The 17,021-nt window shown below is 40.7% G+C and overlaps 1 long non-coding RNA gene across 1 annotated transcript; it reads left to right on the top strand.

The window, feature by feature from the left end:
* The first annotated feature begins 5,919 nt into the window (after window positions 1–5,919).
* Window positions 5,920–16,299, top strand: LOC140695472 (uncharacterized). Its single transcript, XR_012071151.1, has 3 exons — window positions 5,920–6,366; window positions 10,672–10,828; window positions 15,520–16,299. It is a non-coding gene; the product is annotated as an uncharacterized lncRNA (long non-coding RNA).
* Window positions 16,300–17,021: the final 722 nt, after the last annotated feature.

Genomic DNA, 17,021 nt, shown 5'->3' with positions numbered 1-17,021 from the left:
AGGTCAGTAGAGCCTTCAGATCACTGTAGCTCTAGGCCACATTTGGCTACAACTGAATGAGAGATCCCCTGTTAGAACCACCGAGCTGATACCAGTCAACCCACAGAACTGTGAGAGAGACTCGTGCATTTTCATTTTAGGTCCCTATGGGTTGGGCTGTTTAAAAATGTAGCGACAGATAACTTAATCACTCAACAGCACTGTTTCTGTTTTAATTTGATTATCTCACTCCAGGAAGAGGCATAAAAAGGAGGAGGATCAGATTTTAGCCTATATATTCAATATCTTTTGTGCCCTTGTTTATAGAAGAAATGAAAACTAAGGCAATTGTACTGATCCGATTTTAGGTGGTGGATGTAATAAAGAATCAGAAGATACCATCGTCCAGGTCCCCAGGACCAGGCACTAGACTCTTCTAACATAGTTCAGCATTTCAAGAAGTAAGACCTTCGAGCACAACGGTTAAAGAAACTGGCCTTGGAATGAGACAGATCTGAATTAGAATGTGACCTCTAGCACTTGCTACTTGTGTGAATTTGGGCAAGTTTCTGTAATTTTGTGTAGGTCTGTTTCCTGACCTATTTGTTAAGTGGGAATGATGGGAAGAGCTGCTCGACATGTTAAAAGACAAATGGAGGCACAGCCTCTGATGCTACATCTGCTACCAAAGAAATAGTCAGTAAATGAGAGTTATTATTATTATTACCATTAATATTTAGTAATATTTGTAATATTAGTAGCAGTAATAGTACCAATAGCAGCAGTAGAAGTATCAGAAGTAGTAGTTATAGTAACATGATTTCGTTAAGTGTCCAATGTGCTCTAGGTATTACTATCATGGTATAACAGCTTTTGAGTCAAAAGCAATTTGAATTTCCCTTTGTCTGCCTGGTACAGAACATCCATTTTCAATGCATATCACCCTGCTCTATTTTTCCTTGACAAGGGAAGACACAGGTTTTCTATGAAAGATGAGTTGTGGGAGGCCAGTCCAGGTTATATCCCAGAACTGCTGCAGCTGGTGATCCATCATTCTTGTCTGGGTTAGGCCCTAGGTCTTATTTCTACTCCTCCTGCCACAACTCTTTTCAGGGTGGGAAACATGGAGACCCACATAGCCTACTCATGGCTACTGAGGAGGCATTCTCATTGTGCCTGAGTAAATCACACGTCAGGGTGGAGCGGAAAGATGCCAGTAGCCCTAGTCTATACTCAGTTCAGGGTGAGGACACTGACTGTAGGGGCAGGACTGGTGCCATGTATATACTTTTTCTTTCTTTCTTCCTTTTTTTCTACACACCCTGTCATTCATAAGTGTCCTGTGCCAAGAGGAATTTAAAAGATAGACTGTCAAGGAATGAAAGCCACCCTCACAAGTCCATCTCCAAGAGACTGTACTAGCAATGACATGCCACAATTTAGCAGTAGATATTGGAGGAAGTGGCGTCATTCCCTCCAAAGCTTTGTGGAACTTCTTGGGGGTGCTAGTGGGATGGGTGAGGTGTCTTCATAGTCTCTAAGAAGGACCCTAGCAGCCAGCAGGTAGCTGATTCCTGCCTTCTTGGTAACTCAGAATGAACTGGAAATGGGCCCCCTTGCACAGGGAGAATTCCCAGATGAGCCACTTTCCTTTGTCAGAAGAGAACATCTTGCCTAAACTGGTTTAACTCATAATGAAAACTATGATTTCATAGAACAAAATGTGCATAAGTAGGGTGTTTCTAAGACTGTTTAATGTACAGCAAAGGAAACCATCTAAAACATGAAAAGGCAACCTACAGAATGTAGGAAAATATTTACAAATCATATGTCTGATAAGGAGTTAATATCCAAAATATATAAAGAACTCACAAAACTCAAGATAAAAAAAGGTCTGATTTAAAGTTGGGCAGTATATCCATAGGGAACCTTAATCCAAAAAGATACATGCACCCCAATGTTCATAGAAGCACTATTTATAATAGCCAAGACATGGAAACAACCTAAATGTCCAACGATGGATAACTGGATAAATAAGCTGTGGTATATTTATATAATGGAATACAACTCAGCCATAAAAAAAGAACAAAATAATGACACTTGCAGCAACATAAATGGACCTGGAGAATACCATTCTAAGTTAAGTAAGCCTGAAAGAGAAAGAAAAATACCATATGATATCACTCATATGTGGAATCTAAAAAAAAAAGGACACTATGAATTCATCTATGAAATAGAAACAGGCTCACAGACATGGAAAACAAATTTATGGTTACCAGGCAGGGAAAGGGGTGGGTAGGGATAAATTGGGAGCTCGAGATTTGCAGATACTAACTAATATACATAAAATAGATAAATAAGAAATTTATACTGTATAGCACAGGGAACTATATTCAATATCTTGTAGTAGCTTATAATGAAAAAGAATATGAAAACAAATATATGTATGTTCCTATTTGACTGAAGCACTGTGCTGTACAGCAGAAATTGATACAACATTGCAAACTGACTATACTTCAATAAAAATATTTTAAAAAAGAACTGAAGGAAATCATAAGAACATTTTCTCACCAAATAGAGAATATCAATATAGATATAAATTATTCAAAGGAAAAAATTGGACAGAGGATGTGAATAGATATTTTTCTAAAGAAGACATAGGTGTTCAACAGGAAGATGAAAAGGTCCTCAACATGTCTAATCACCTGGGAAATGCAAATCAAAACCACAGTGAGAGATCATTTCACACCTACTGAAATACCAGTTATCAAAAACATAAAAAATAAAAAGTGTTGGTGAAGATGTGGATAAAAGGAATCCCTCATGCACTCTTAGTGGAAGTGTAAATTGGTTCAGCCAGTATGAAAACAGTATGGAGAGTCCTCAAAAAACTACAAATAGAGCTACTACATGATCAAGCAATTCCACTCTGGGTATTTAGCTGAAGAAAATGAAGACACCACCTCAAAAATTTCTATGCACCCTCATGTTCACTGCAGCATTATTTACCATAGCCAAGACATGGTAACAGCCTGTGTCCATCAGCAGACGAATGGGTAAAGAAAAAATTATATATCTATATGTATGTATATATATATATATATACACACATATATACATATATATATATATATATATATATATATATATATATATACGCTCTCTCTCTCACTCTCTCTCTCTCTCTCACACACACACACACACACAGGAATGTTATTCATCCATAAAAATGGAAACACTGATATTTTTGACAACATAGATGGACTGCTTGATGGCATTATGCTAGCTGACATACACCAGATGGAGAAAGACCAATACTGTATAATTTTGCAATATGTGGAATGTAAAACAAAACAAAACAAAACAAAAATGAACTTATACAGAGAACTGATTGGTGGTTGTCAGAGGTGGGGTATCGTGGTGGGGTGGGTATGAAATGAGTGAGGGTGGTCAAAAGATACGAACGTCCGGTTATAAAATGAGTAAGTCCTGAGGATGTAATTTAAAAGAAGTATTTAAGTCACTGTCCCTATGACATTGTAAAGGGGCCAGGTTATATCCATACTGCTGCTCTTTATTCTTCATTGTGACAATTCCAAGATGCATGCTCAACATCAGCAATGTGCAGTGAAAACTAAGAGTTGATTCTCCCCACGTGTTTCCTATTAAGATCAAGGAATTCTTTCCTAGAAACAACCTGCTCTTTCAGACCCTGTTTCCACTGAGCTTATTCTGAGAGTGAACAATACACTAGTCCAGCGGGGAGATGTATAAAGAGCTTCCATCACATTCCAGTGAGTGAAAATTTCACTTCCTTCTCCTCTTCCTCTTCATCCAGATATAACTTTCATTGGAAGATTAGGATCTTGATGTTTGTTTTCATATCTGTCCACTATCCCCATCCCAATATCTTGATCTTCAACTGGGATTCCTTTTATTCAAAACAGGGTGCCACATAATGTGCTAATCTCTTTGTATTCAGGGCATTTGCCCTCTTGGAGTTCACAGACTGTTGGAGACTATGTCAAGAAAACAAGCACTCATTAACAAAAAGACAAGAAATAACAAGTGTTGATGGGGTGAAAAGGAAACTCTCATACACTGTCAGTAGACTGTAAATCTGTTGCAGCCACTATAGAGAACAATGTGGAGAACCCTCAGAAAATTAGGAATAGAACTACCATATGATCCAGTTATTCTACTTCTGGATATTTATCCATAATACAAAAACATTAATTAGAACAGATATATGCACTTGTAGGTACATTTACAATAGCCAAGATAAGGGAACAACCTAAGTGCCCATTGATAGATGAATGGGCAAAGAATATGCGATATATATATATATATATATATATATATATACACACACACACACACACACACACACACACACACATAGAGAAAATAGAATACTACTCAGCCATAAAAAGGATGAAGTCTTGCCATCTGCAACAACATGGATGGTCCTTGAGGGTATTATGCTGAGTGAAATAAGTCAGACTGAGAAAGAAAAATACTGTATGATTTCAGTTGTATGTGGAACACAAAAAACAAAAAAAGAACAAGATTAAGAAACCAAACTAAACACAAACAAACATGTAGATCCTGAGAACAGAGAAGTGGTTACCAGAGGGGCAGGGGATTAGGGAGAGGGTGAAAAGGGTTAAAGGAAGTCTACTGTATAGTGATGAATGGAAATTAAAATTTTGGTGGTGAATATTCAGTAGTGTATACAGAAGTAGTTGTACTCATGAAACAGAATATTATACACCAATGTCACCTCAATTAAAAAAAATAATTAATTAAATTTAAAAAGAAAGAAAAGGGAGCAAGCAATGACACAACCTGAGAAGAGGTCTCTCACAGGGCCATTCAATGGGCTCTGAGAGAGCTTATCCAGGAAAACTCACCCAGGGTCAGTATAGGTTAGGCAGGTGAAGAGAGGAGGTAGACTGGGGTAAAGTTTCATTAGCAGGACCTGGTGATTGATTGGATGAATTGGGGTCTGAGAGCAGTAGAGTGGCCTGAGATGGCTTGAGCCGCTGTATAGATGGTGGTGTCTTTCACAGAGTTAGTGATATCAGAGAAAGCATACATTTTCCAGTGACGGGAGAGGATAAATTCAGGTGTGTGCACATTGACTGTCAGGTGTCACATAGAGATGTCTAGGAGCCCACTGAATACTCAGGACTGTCACCAAGGAGAAGCAGAGCTGAAGATGTGGATCTGGGAGTCATCAGTGGATGGCGCCACATCACAGTGGTTAAGAAACAGAATGATCCTGAGTCTAAGCTCCAACGCTTATTATATCTGTTACACTGTACTTAATATAGCGTACTTAAGCCCCCTGTGTCTCAGTTTCAAAATCTGAGGACAATATAATAGTTTGCAACAATCAGTTACGTCTGCTATGATCAGTTAGCATAACATCATGCTCCATTTTGTAAATTTTCAATGGCTGTTCAAGTGCTCATTACTCCCTTGGGAAAGGGGGAATGAATCCATCTTTATCTGCTTCAGTATGCATACAAGATATAGTGAAGGTTTTAACATGCGTGTGTGTTCCTATCGAAAACAGATAAAAGTAAATGAGTACAAAGTTTATTCTTTGATGTGTACACTAAAAGAAATAACATCATCAGGCAGCCACATAGAGATGTCCATCTCCCTTCAATCTCTTTACCCATCACCTCCTCCTGCCTGGACCCACCCTCCTTTCCCCAGCATCCCCACCTTCACCACAAGAGGGATGGAGTTTATGACCTGTTTCTCTATTACTCCACTGTTACATCACCTCTAGTGGCTTGGGAACTTTTCTTTTGTCATCAGGAGTCACTTGTCCCAACAAACAGTTAAAACCTGGGGCACAGCCCCACCAGTGATGCCACTGTCCAGTGAGGGGTGGGGGATGGGGGGCGTTGGTTTCAGGGGGTCTCAAACAAGGATTAATGCTTTATTCCACATGAAAAGAAAAAAAGACCCTAACCAACTTGTCACCCCAAGAAGCTGATCATCATCAAGCCCTTGGCCCTTCCTCTTCCAATCACCCAGACTGAAGGGAGGGCATTTAAAACCCCGTTTATCTAACTTGTCTCATCCCTGTAGGGAAAGCTCCATTCTTTGAGAGAGTTCTGTTTCCCCCTTGTTCCCCCTGCCCCAAATCACTTGCTGCATCCAGTCATCAGTCCTGCGGGATGGCCGCTGCAGAATGCAGCTTCTCTAGGATCTCAGGACGACTTCTGCTCTGGGTGGTCTAACTCCTATCTTCTCCAAAGGCAGCACTTCACTTTGTGACCAGAAGATCTGAGGCACTACTTGGCACTGAGACGCTGTGAATGTGATCCCAAGAGAGAAGGGAAGAGGATCCCCTGTAAAACAGGCCAGGTGGGAGTTAGTGTTTCTATAACACTGTGTGTGAAGGTAATCTTTATCGCTAACCATAAATGGGACTTTCTAAGTGAACAGTTGTATTCCTCAGATGCCTTGTCTCCAATCTGAGAGTTTTCATCTAAAACACTGTGTGTGGAGTAGTTTGTCTTTTTTTGGTTGGAGAAAGAGGGTCTTTAGACTTTCTATGGCACTCGGCAGATACTTGGGTTTGAATCAGTGTCAGAGATCCATTCCTTGGCATAGTGCCACACAATTCACCATCATCCCTCACAAAAGAGAAAAATAATTTAATCAAATAGATAATATATATGCACTGGCAGAATTCTAAAGATATCTCCCCAACATTTCTGCCCCCTGGTTATTCCATTGAACACATTGCTAGGAACTGCTGTGAAGAGACTCTGCAGCTGTAATTCACTTGACCTTACAATAGGGAGATTATTTTGGATTATCTGAGTGGGCCCAATGCAATCACGTGATCCCTCAAAAGCAGACGAGGGTGGCCAGAAGAGTCAGTCAGAGAGATGTGGCAGAAAGGGAAGGCAGAGAGATTCAAAGTGTGAGAGAGGGACTCTACCAGTGGTTGCTGGAGAAAGCCACATGGAAAGCATGAAAAGGAATGTTAGTAGTGTCTAGGAGCAAAAATTGGCCCTCAGTTGACAGCCAGCAGGGGAACAGGGACTTCACTCCTGTAAATGCAAGGAACTGATATGTGCCGACAACCGGAATGAGCCTGGAAACAGGTTCTTCCTCAGAGCCTCCTTAAGTAAGGAACACTTAAGTAGACATCTTGATTTTAGCCTTCCAAGACCAAAGGACTCAAGCAAAGGACCCAGCTAACCCCGCCTGGACTTAGTGTTATTTATGAAGTTTCTGGTAAACTTGTCGGGCAGTGATAGAAATTTAATTCAATGTGGGAACCTATGTTTCCCATATTGAAGTAATCTGTAAACCTCTCTGGAATATGTAAAGTATCATCAGACATTGTTCTTTTGTTTGTTTGTTTAATAATGTTCTTTGCTTCCTGCATTAGTTCATACTTATTTAAACAGTTTTGTCATGAATATTTAGAGCAAATGACTTCTTGGATAACCAGTTTGCTGGAGTGGAGCAGATCATGGGCATTAGAATTGCACCATATTAGATATGTAGTCATACAACTACTCAAGCGTTCATTGCTTTGTTTGGGTCAGCCACACACAGTTCATCAGTGATGGAGAAAGAGAAAATAAAGGATTGTCATATGGTAATGAGCAGCATTTTTAGCAATGCCTAATAACTGGTGCACATGAATCTGGAAAATCAAAGAGGCATCATCTCCTGCATGGAGACTCTCAGCTTATGATAAAATCCACTATTGTGCGATGTTGTGAACAGCTTTAGAGAGGGGCAGTGGTTTTCTGGTTGATAATTGCACATGCGGTTAGAGTTTTAAAGTTATGCTTGAGAGGGGAGGGTATAGCTCAGTGGTAGATTGCATGCTTAGCATGAATGAGGTCCTGGGATCAATCTCCAGTACTTCCATTTAAAATTAATTAATTAATTAAACCTAATTACCTCCCCCTCAAAAATTTTTTTAAATAGAAATAAGTAAAGTTTTGCTTGATACTCAGTATAACAGGCCAGCTAACTCTTTGACAGCAGTGATCCATTTATCAATAGCCCTTCCTGTGGATAGAATACAAATTAAAGTTTAATGTTCAGTTTTAGGTTGTTCCAAGATGTAACAATTCACTCCAACAGAATAAAGGCCTCATAGAACTGTTATCAGGCTGAACTTGGATCTGCTCATCTGACACCCAGCAAAGCCAATGTACTGACACCAGATTGTGGTAAAGGAAAATAGTGTTTATTTGCAGGGCACCAAGCAAGAACATGCAGCTAGTGCTCCAAGGACCCAAACTTCCCAATGGCTTTCAGGGAAGGGTTTTGCAAGGCAACATTAGTGGTGAGGGCTTGTGTGAGATCAGCTCATGGAACATTCTTGAGGTTAGTTGGTGGTGAGGTAACAGTGGTATTTGGGGAATCTCAGTTACCAATTTTCTGGCTCCAGCCAGTCTGGGATCTACATGCTGTTGGTCAGCATGCTGTCAAATTCCTCCACCTGGTGTGAGGTTTTAGTTTTTGCAAAACAACTCTAGGATATGGCTCAGGATATTATCAATAGCCCTTGAAGAGGATCTACGGGTCCTTGACTTTGTTTCATGGCTGAAGTATTATTTTTTCTCCCTTGACTGCTTTCCTTTGTTTCTGCATTTTGTCACTTCTCTAATTAAATTTGCTCTTTGGAAGTTAGGGAATGCCTAGGAGGCTATAGCTGTTTTTACAAACAAGAAGGGGGAGACATGAGGGCAGGGGGTCTATCTCTGGGAAAGCTCCACAGGGTCCTGTTCAGTTTCAGAACCAAAAGGTGTCTTTATTTCTACTTAGCAGATTTTATGACTGTAAGAGCTAGAGCAAGATAAAGAGACAGTGTAGGTGGTAAATGTGGATAAAACCAGATGATCATGTCACGATGGGGAGATTGGTAAAATTCACAGTGAACAGGACTTCGCATTCCCACAGATGTAGGTTGAAGAAGAGTTCCACCACTTCAGTGGGTTGCTGATCTTGTCTGATAATCAGTTACCTCATGTGCAAATGGTGCAAATGAAGACAAAAATATCATATATTACTCCAACCCCAAGAGAAGCCGTTCCTGAATACCTGGGTTCTGGAGGTCTCATCTGTATTCCCAATGTCCCCTGGGTCACACCCGCCACAGCTCTCCTCATGCTTGTTTGGCCATTGTCTTCAGTACAGCTCCCTGCCCACCAGACTGTCAGCTCTCTGAGGACCGTTTTGCTACATGAAATGTTCTTGTGCACACAAAGTCTGCCCAAGTACAGGTCCTAGAGTCTGGTGCTATGCAGGTGCTCAGAACACATTTAGATAAATTGTGTGAGTGATGATGGAGCAAGGTGCTCTCACAGAGTAGTGTAGCTATTGTTATGCCATCAATTTTTTTTTGTTGGAGACGATATACCCAAAATGAGTGGCTAGAGCAAATCTCTCGGCAAATCAATTTTCTGTTGATCCAAGGGCTCTTTGTATCTTTTATCCCCACACTGTCCAGATCCTTATTATACCAGAGTAACATCCACATTTTCCCCTTCATAAATGTATCTGGGACAATGCAGGTTGGAGCTGCATTGATGAATTCCCCAAAGCCTTCCTACATATAACAGACTGATGTAGCGGAGTGGGCCTTCAGTAAATACTTATTGGAAGGATGCAACCCTGAAAGTTGCCTAAAGTAACCCTAAAAACAGGTTATTTTACTTTACAGATGGGAGGATTATGTGCTATTTAGGCTTATCTCAGCATGGTCAAGAACTTGAACCCAGTGATCAGTGGACTTGGAAAGTCCAGGTGACCTTTTTCACTTCCACATCAAGGCCCCTCTCCTTGTTTTTCTCCTGCTTCCTTGGTCACTACTTCTCAGTCTGTTTCACAGAGTCCCATCTTCCCTGCCCTTAGGTATATATGTGGTCAGATATTGCAGTAATTTCTAGAGGTCTTACTGTCCAATGTGTGAATTGGGTCCTCCCCCTGATGATCATCAATGATGCCAACATTAAGAAAGTGCAACATATCCACTCAAAGGCAATGGTTTTCAGATATTTCCTGTCTCCCTTACACCTGAATATGGGATCCTGATGGTGGCCTGAGAAGAGGCTCTAGCCTTTTCGCTAGATCATGCCAGAATAGAGATTTATCTTTGATTCATAATTACATTGGAAAGTAAGAAAGAGGGGCATGGCTCATGCCTGAGAAATAATAGGAAATCCCTGAAATGCAAGTGGGCAGACAGAATCAGATTGAGAAAACCCCAAGCAAACACTAAACAGGCATGGAAAAGGAGATTTGCAAAAGTGCAGAGTAGCTCAAGTCAGAGATCTTAATATGAGCTGTGTTCACAATCAGGTCAGAAGTTGAGGTACTGAAGTAAGAACAGCATTAGGGACAGTTAGGCAGTGTGATCCCACTCCCCCACTCCCCACTTTGGGATGCCGTTGGAAGCAGAGGCTCCTGCCTGCAGATGTGAGCCCCTACACGTTAGCACTGGTATCATTTGCTTAGGGTTCCATGATCCATTCTTTGGTCTCCAGTGCTCACTCTTGACAAATATGAACATGGTTCTCATGCCTCTGGCATGGGACCCAGAGCATCCCTGTGCTACTTCAAAATGGTTTCGAGGTAAAGATGTGTGTCTTGCTCTTCATCACATGTAAAGGATGTGGCCTGTTTTCCCTGTAGAGATCTCTGATAAGAATTGAACGGGTCACCACAACAGTCTCCCAGTGAGAAAATAAGTACTACGCTGTAAAAATCTGTTTTCGACCATATATCCAGAGCTGTGTTGCAGAGAAAACATCATCAACTTCTTGTGTACCTGGAAGGGACTTCTGAACATGTAAGTTCATGTGAACTCAGTTTCTCCCTTGGGATCTGAACAGGGCGCTTGGGAATTAAAATGACCCAGCATGGCCCTTTCCTCATCTCAGGGAGACAGGTGGGAAGATAACGGTATTTGTATTCCTAATGGATAGATATAAATTTCAGTAGAGGACTCAGGCTGTGTGTAAGTTGTGGGAAGATGCTATTGATCATAGTAAGCTGCCATAAGCTGAGGCTTATCGATTGTGTCCCATATGCCAGGCCTGCTGCAGGGCACTTTACATTTTATCTGGTTTAATTATCTCTGATAACTCTATAAGGTACATGCAGTCAGCATTCCCAATTGGGGAATGAGATCACAAGGTCCAGAGTGGTCACACAACTTGCCCAAAGACACACAGCATGTGAACATGGGAACTGAGGTACAAACTCAGGCTGTGTGGCTCCAGGTATTCCTGACAGCTTTCACCTACCGACTTTCTAAGGAAAAGATGCTAAGTGCTAAGAGAGGGTACCATAAATCAGGATTACACCTGAGACCACCAGCATTTATATTCCTTATGTCATATAATTGTCAATACAATGCAAGAAGTATGAGCGTATAATTATGGTCACTTTGCAGAGGGCTCAAGACACCAGTGGTGGGGGGTTGGGCCGCTTATGCTCAGGCTCTGGACTGTATTGGTATCTCCCCCAAAATCGGGCAGCTCTGCAGGGATCTACTGTGTCACTCTGGGAGCCACACCATGTCAGACAGTCAACCTTTGCTTACCCCCTCTTCTTTGAACTCAAATGCTTTGTATCTACCTATTCTGCCAGATATTTATTGGGGCAAAGCCAGAACCAGAAAACAACACAGTCCCTGTCTTTCGGGTGTAGATATTCAGTTCAAGGGCAGAAGATTAACACATATAAATGAATTACAAAGCACTTAACTGATCCTTTATGAATTGCATTCCATTAGGTCAGAAAAGATACATAAAGTCCTCAGAATAGTTCAAACTATTAGATGTACTATTAATCCTGCAGTGATGTTTTCTGTCAACTATTGCTTTGAAATACTTTTCCTTGGCATCATTCTCCCCAAATCACTCTGTCACCATCTTACCCTTTCTCACCTCCCCAGAAAATCCAAATAATTAAAGTATTTATTTAAACTCATGTCTTCAGTACTGATATCATCAGAATATCCTTCTTTTATGTTGTTCTTGTTGTTGTTCTACAGTGTGTGTGTGTGTGTGTGTGTGTGTGTGTGTGTGTGTGTGAAAGAGAGAGAGAGAGAAAACCCATGAACATGTGATGGATGATTAGATCTAATTTTATTATACTATGTCTTCTGCATTACTATGGACTCATTTAGACAGTCTTGTCAAGGTAAGTCAAAATCAGCAGCATATATATATATTTAAAGAACTGGTATAACTTTGTGTGACAGGTTGTCATCCTTTGTTTGCCTGTTTGTTTGTTTGTTTTGGAGTAGACTATACCCCAGTAGTGGAACTACTCAGTGATCAGAAATTGGGTAGTATTAACAATCACTGATTTCTTCTCACATTTCAGGTACTATTTACCTATGTATACAAAACCCTACATTGGGTAAGTCCTTTTTTAAAAGTGATTATTAATGGCCTTGCTCACCTGTACCTCTCAGGGCACCAGCAATTAGAAAGAGATGAAAATAAACTTTGAATCACCTCAAAAATGTGAATAAAATGTCTCACCCTAGGTGTACCCAGTTCTATTTTGCCAGATCCATGAGAGAGGCAGAATTCAATGTTAGTCCCTGTACTTGAGGGTGCAAAGCTTTTATCAAGGAAAAGAAAATAGTATTCTTAAATAAATGAGAGAACATGTAGGACCTCTGTTTTGAGACACAGATTCTGGGGGCCACAGAAGAGAGAAAGTCAAGAGGCTTTCAGGGATGGATGGAGATAACAAGGAGGGGATTTGCTGGAGGAGTAGGTGAACGGAGTTTTTGTTAGGAATTGATGTATACATGGTGTGCATAGAAAGACTGGATCCTGCTAATACTCTCAACGCTTCTTCAATCCATGCTCCACTTGCTTTCTGGCCAGTAGTGCCTCAGAAGGCCTTATTTCCTAGGTTGGTTGTATAGCCCAAGTCTGGAAGGACAGAGCAGGGAAATGGGATTGGCAGTGCTGATTGGTGGGTATACAAATTTAAATGGGGGTGTTCAGGGTAAGCTTCATTGAGAAGGAGACATTGAACAAATACTTGAAGACAGTGAAGGATCAAGGCACAGGGGTTTCTGGAGGAATAGTGGAAACAGACAGCACAGACATGTGGGTAGGGCACATGCCTGGAGTCTGTGCCAGGACATCCAAACAGTACTGTGCTAGGCAGGGGGAATATTAACCATGTGGGGAAGACAGGTAACTAACTATGCAAGCAACCACAACCAAATGATAAATTCTGTATGATGTAGGGAATGATCTTTAGCGGGATCAGGGAAAGCTGGTCAGAGGAACTGTCATGTGAGGTGAGCCCTGAAGGGTGACTAGGGTTTTGCCATATGTGTGTAGGGGAGAGTGGTAGTGATGGGGAGGCTTCAAGGATGGAACAGCATGTGTGATGTCCTGGGAGTCAAAGATAACACACACGATTATTTTAATCCCTTTTCTACAGGAGCCAGATGTCACTTTTTCTTGGGTTTGGCCTGATCATTTGAAAGCACATGCAGAGGGTTTAAATCCATAGCACCCCACTGCACATATGAAGCCTAATTTATCCAACCAAACCCTTACTCAATGGCCTTTATCTCCAGTTTTGCACTATTACCAAAACAAAAACAAAATGCTTAGGGTACATATCTTTGACCATAAATCATTTTATGCTTATCCAGTTATTTCCTTATCAATTTTATAAGAGAAATGGCTATCATCCCTAAAGAGTCTATAATGGGCAGGCCCTGTGTATGTCACTCATATACAACATACCAGGGAATGGTGAGTCATCTTATCTTTAATTTACAGAGAGGAAACAGGTTCAGAGAGGTAGAGGGTCTTGCCAAGAGGTTCTGCTTCCTCTGTTACAGTGGTCTCACATTTTCTTCCATCCATCAACCCCTTCAACTTGGATGCGAAGCTCCCCACTGCCCTCAACCCCAATGTGTCCATAGCTGGGAATTACAAACACAGAGCCCCTTATACTGTATGGATCACTGGAGTTCATGCTTAGTTCCACCCCCAGAGAGATTGCAGCTGCTTGCTGGATGGGGAATGTTCCAGGCTATGTAAAATGGTCTGTGCCTTTATTGCCGCTCTCACCATGACATTTGATGCCACCCATGATCTGACCCTGCTACCTCTCCTTTCTCAGCCTAATTCCACTCCCACATTCACAGTTTTCAGTGACATTGGCTTTGGTGTATTATAGAACACATATGAGTTCCTGACACTTAAGTCATTTTGCTATTAAGCCTCAATTTCCTCATTTGAAAAATGACAATAACCTACTTACTTTTTAAAATCAGTTTTGGGATAGGATTAATGAGGTAATGAATGTAAAACATCTAACTCACAGTATCTAGCCCAGAGGTGACAGTAGATAAATAAATGGCGACTGTTATCTGTCACATATCTCTGTGTCTGTATTACCTGGCACAAAGAAGGTCATGGTGACAGGCACTCAATAAATATGTTTAGGATTGGATTAGAGAGAAATTTGCCAAAATTTGGAAGAGTAAAATGTGGGAAGTCATCTACCAAACTGAATCTGTGGCCAATAACTTTCTCTTAGGCTCCTTTCTCTAAAGTTTTTTACTTGTGTTCAACAGGGGTGTGAGTTGGCGAAGGAAACCTGAGGTGGTGGGCAACTTAAGCACATATTTATTCCTAGGAATCTCAGGCATATTTCCATCTGGGGTGAGTGACTGTAGCTGAGGAAAAGAGGGGTCATGAGGAGTTAAGCTAAGGAAACACACTTTTAGTGTTTCTGTTCTTCCTGCCCAAACCAAGTGGCAGTGTTCAGTATATCATCGTCCTTAACACCTTACCTCCTAGGATCAGGAGTTAGTTAATTGATATGTGGGGCCTGAGAATCTCAAGGTGTCTATTGAGATAAGTAAGGCTGCCTCATATTACATTACATGAAATTGATGGAGGGAATGAGACTTTTGAAAAGAAAAGTTAAAAAGCAGACTTTTTGTGAAGTGGTGCTTCAAAAGATATCAATCAGTCTTTGTACATTAAAAAACTATCTGTAGATAGCAAAAATGTACAGTAATGTAAAAATCAAATTGAGAGAAATCTTAGATCTTATGCTAAGTGTTCTTATCACAAAAGTCAATCAATGAAATTCACTAAATTAACAGAATAAAGAAGGGCCAAATGATGATTTCATGAAAAAAAAAGGAAAGAAAAAGAAAAAGAAACTGTGATCTGTACTCTCCTCTTGAAGAAATGTGATCCTGAGGTTTATTTTGGCATGTGTAATCCAGTAGGAAGCAAATCGGTTTAAAACCAGTACTCTAATTTTCAGACTAAATTTCTTGCTTATGTTGGTGCCCATTAAAAGAAATGACCAACAAATAAATTAGAAATATAGATTTCAGTTGCTGAAATTGTCAGAGACTCTTTCTGAAATGTGTGAATTGTGCGTTAGTAGGTGTTCCAGGAATGATATATAACAAGCCATGTTTTAAATATACTATTTGTGTTTCTAATATATGCTTTTTTTTTCTTTGAGAGGATGGAAGAAGAACAACAGTGTGGAAGTTCAAGGTTACTTCAGAAGAAAAAGTTAGTAGAACACACAAGACGGAGATATGTCAAGCCCACGGCACCTTATCAGACTGACAGAAAAGCAAAAACCTCTTCTCATGATATAGATCAGAAGAGATTCAAATGTGAATGCTACTACTGCCAGAGCTATATGGGGAACACTTCTGGGATCTCAACGGGGAGAATATCAACCTCTCATTCTTCCTCCTGGGATAAGCTAGTACAAGAACTCAATAACTTGACACTCAACCCTAGTACTATCCAATCTCCTCTTCCACAAGAAAGGGTGCAGGAAGGAGAGGAGAAGAGCCCAAAGCAGAGGTAGCAAAAAAACAAAAGAATGTTTCAGGGGCTCCTAAAAGAATGGGAAGACTAAATCTAAGGCTTTCATCTTAGATCCAGATTAGAGGGGTCATGAAAGCCAACACTGCCAACCCCTTGGGTGGAATCCTTTTGAGAACATGGTCAGGAGGAGTAACAGGATCCAGCCTTGTGACAAAGAATCTTACCAGCTGACGATTCATTCCAGCTCCAGGAACGTAGTGCTCTTTCCTCTACTAATTTTAGGGCCGCCTTGGGGCATGCTGGGAAGAGTTTTTCCATGGCAAGGACAACTTGATAACAATGGTTCTATAGTCTCCATAATACTGTTCCCTCGGTGCAAGCCATCATTTGCCCTCCTTGGGTTTCAGCTTTTCCTCCCTTAACTTGTCACCAATAAGTTATAAAGCACCTATGTAGTGTTTCTGGCTTGTTTCTGAAATGCTTTCATTCAATTTTATTGATTGAATCCTAGAAGAAGCACTAGATCTGATGGGATGTGTGTGTGTGTGTGTGCGCACACGCGCTTTTTTTTCCTTCACATTTTTGAAATCATTATCAATGCACAGGAAGTTGCAAAGATAGTGCAGGAAGGTCCCATGCACCCTTCACCCCATCTCCCCAAAGATAGTTATTGCTCACATATCCCCCAAAGGTAGTTATATGTTACATAATTATAATACCGTGTCAGTACCAAGAAATTTGCATGGTACAAAGTATGTGTATAGTTCTGTGTCACTTTATCACATGTGTAGATTTGTATAACCACCACTGCAATCGAAATGCAAAACTGTTCCTTCACCACAAAGATCTTCCTCATGCTACTCCTTTATAGTCACACCCACTGTCCTCCCCAGAACCATCCCTAAGTTTGAGCAACCACTAAACTTCTCCATCTCTATAATTGTTTCCTTTGAAAACTAGGACATAAAAGGGAATTGTGCATTATGTGACCTTTTGGGATTGGATTTTTTTCACTCCGCATGATGCCCTTGGGGCCCATACAAGTTGTGTGTATCCGAAGTCCATTCCTTTTTATTGCTGAGTATGGATGTGCCACAGTTTCTTTAGGCATACACGTGTTGGTGGACATTTTGGCTATGATAAATAAAGTTGTTATGGACCATGGTATACAGGTTTCTGTGT

Source organism: Vicugna pacos, unplaced genomic scaffold, assembly GCF_048564905.1.
Source record: "Vicugna pacos unplaced genomic scaffold, VicPac4 scaffold_227, whole genome shotgun sequence".
NCBI lineage: Eukaryota > Metazoa > Chordata > Mammalia > Artiodactyla > Camelidae > Vicugna > Vicugna pacos.
The sequence above is the reverse complement of the archived record's forward strand: the minus strand, read 5'-3'. Positions and strand labels throughout refer to the sequence as shown.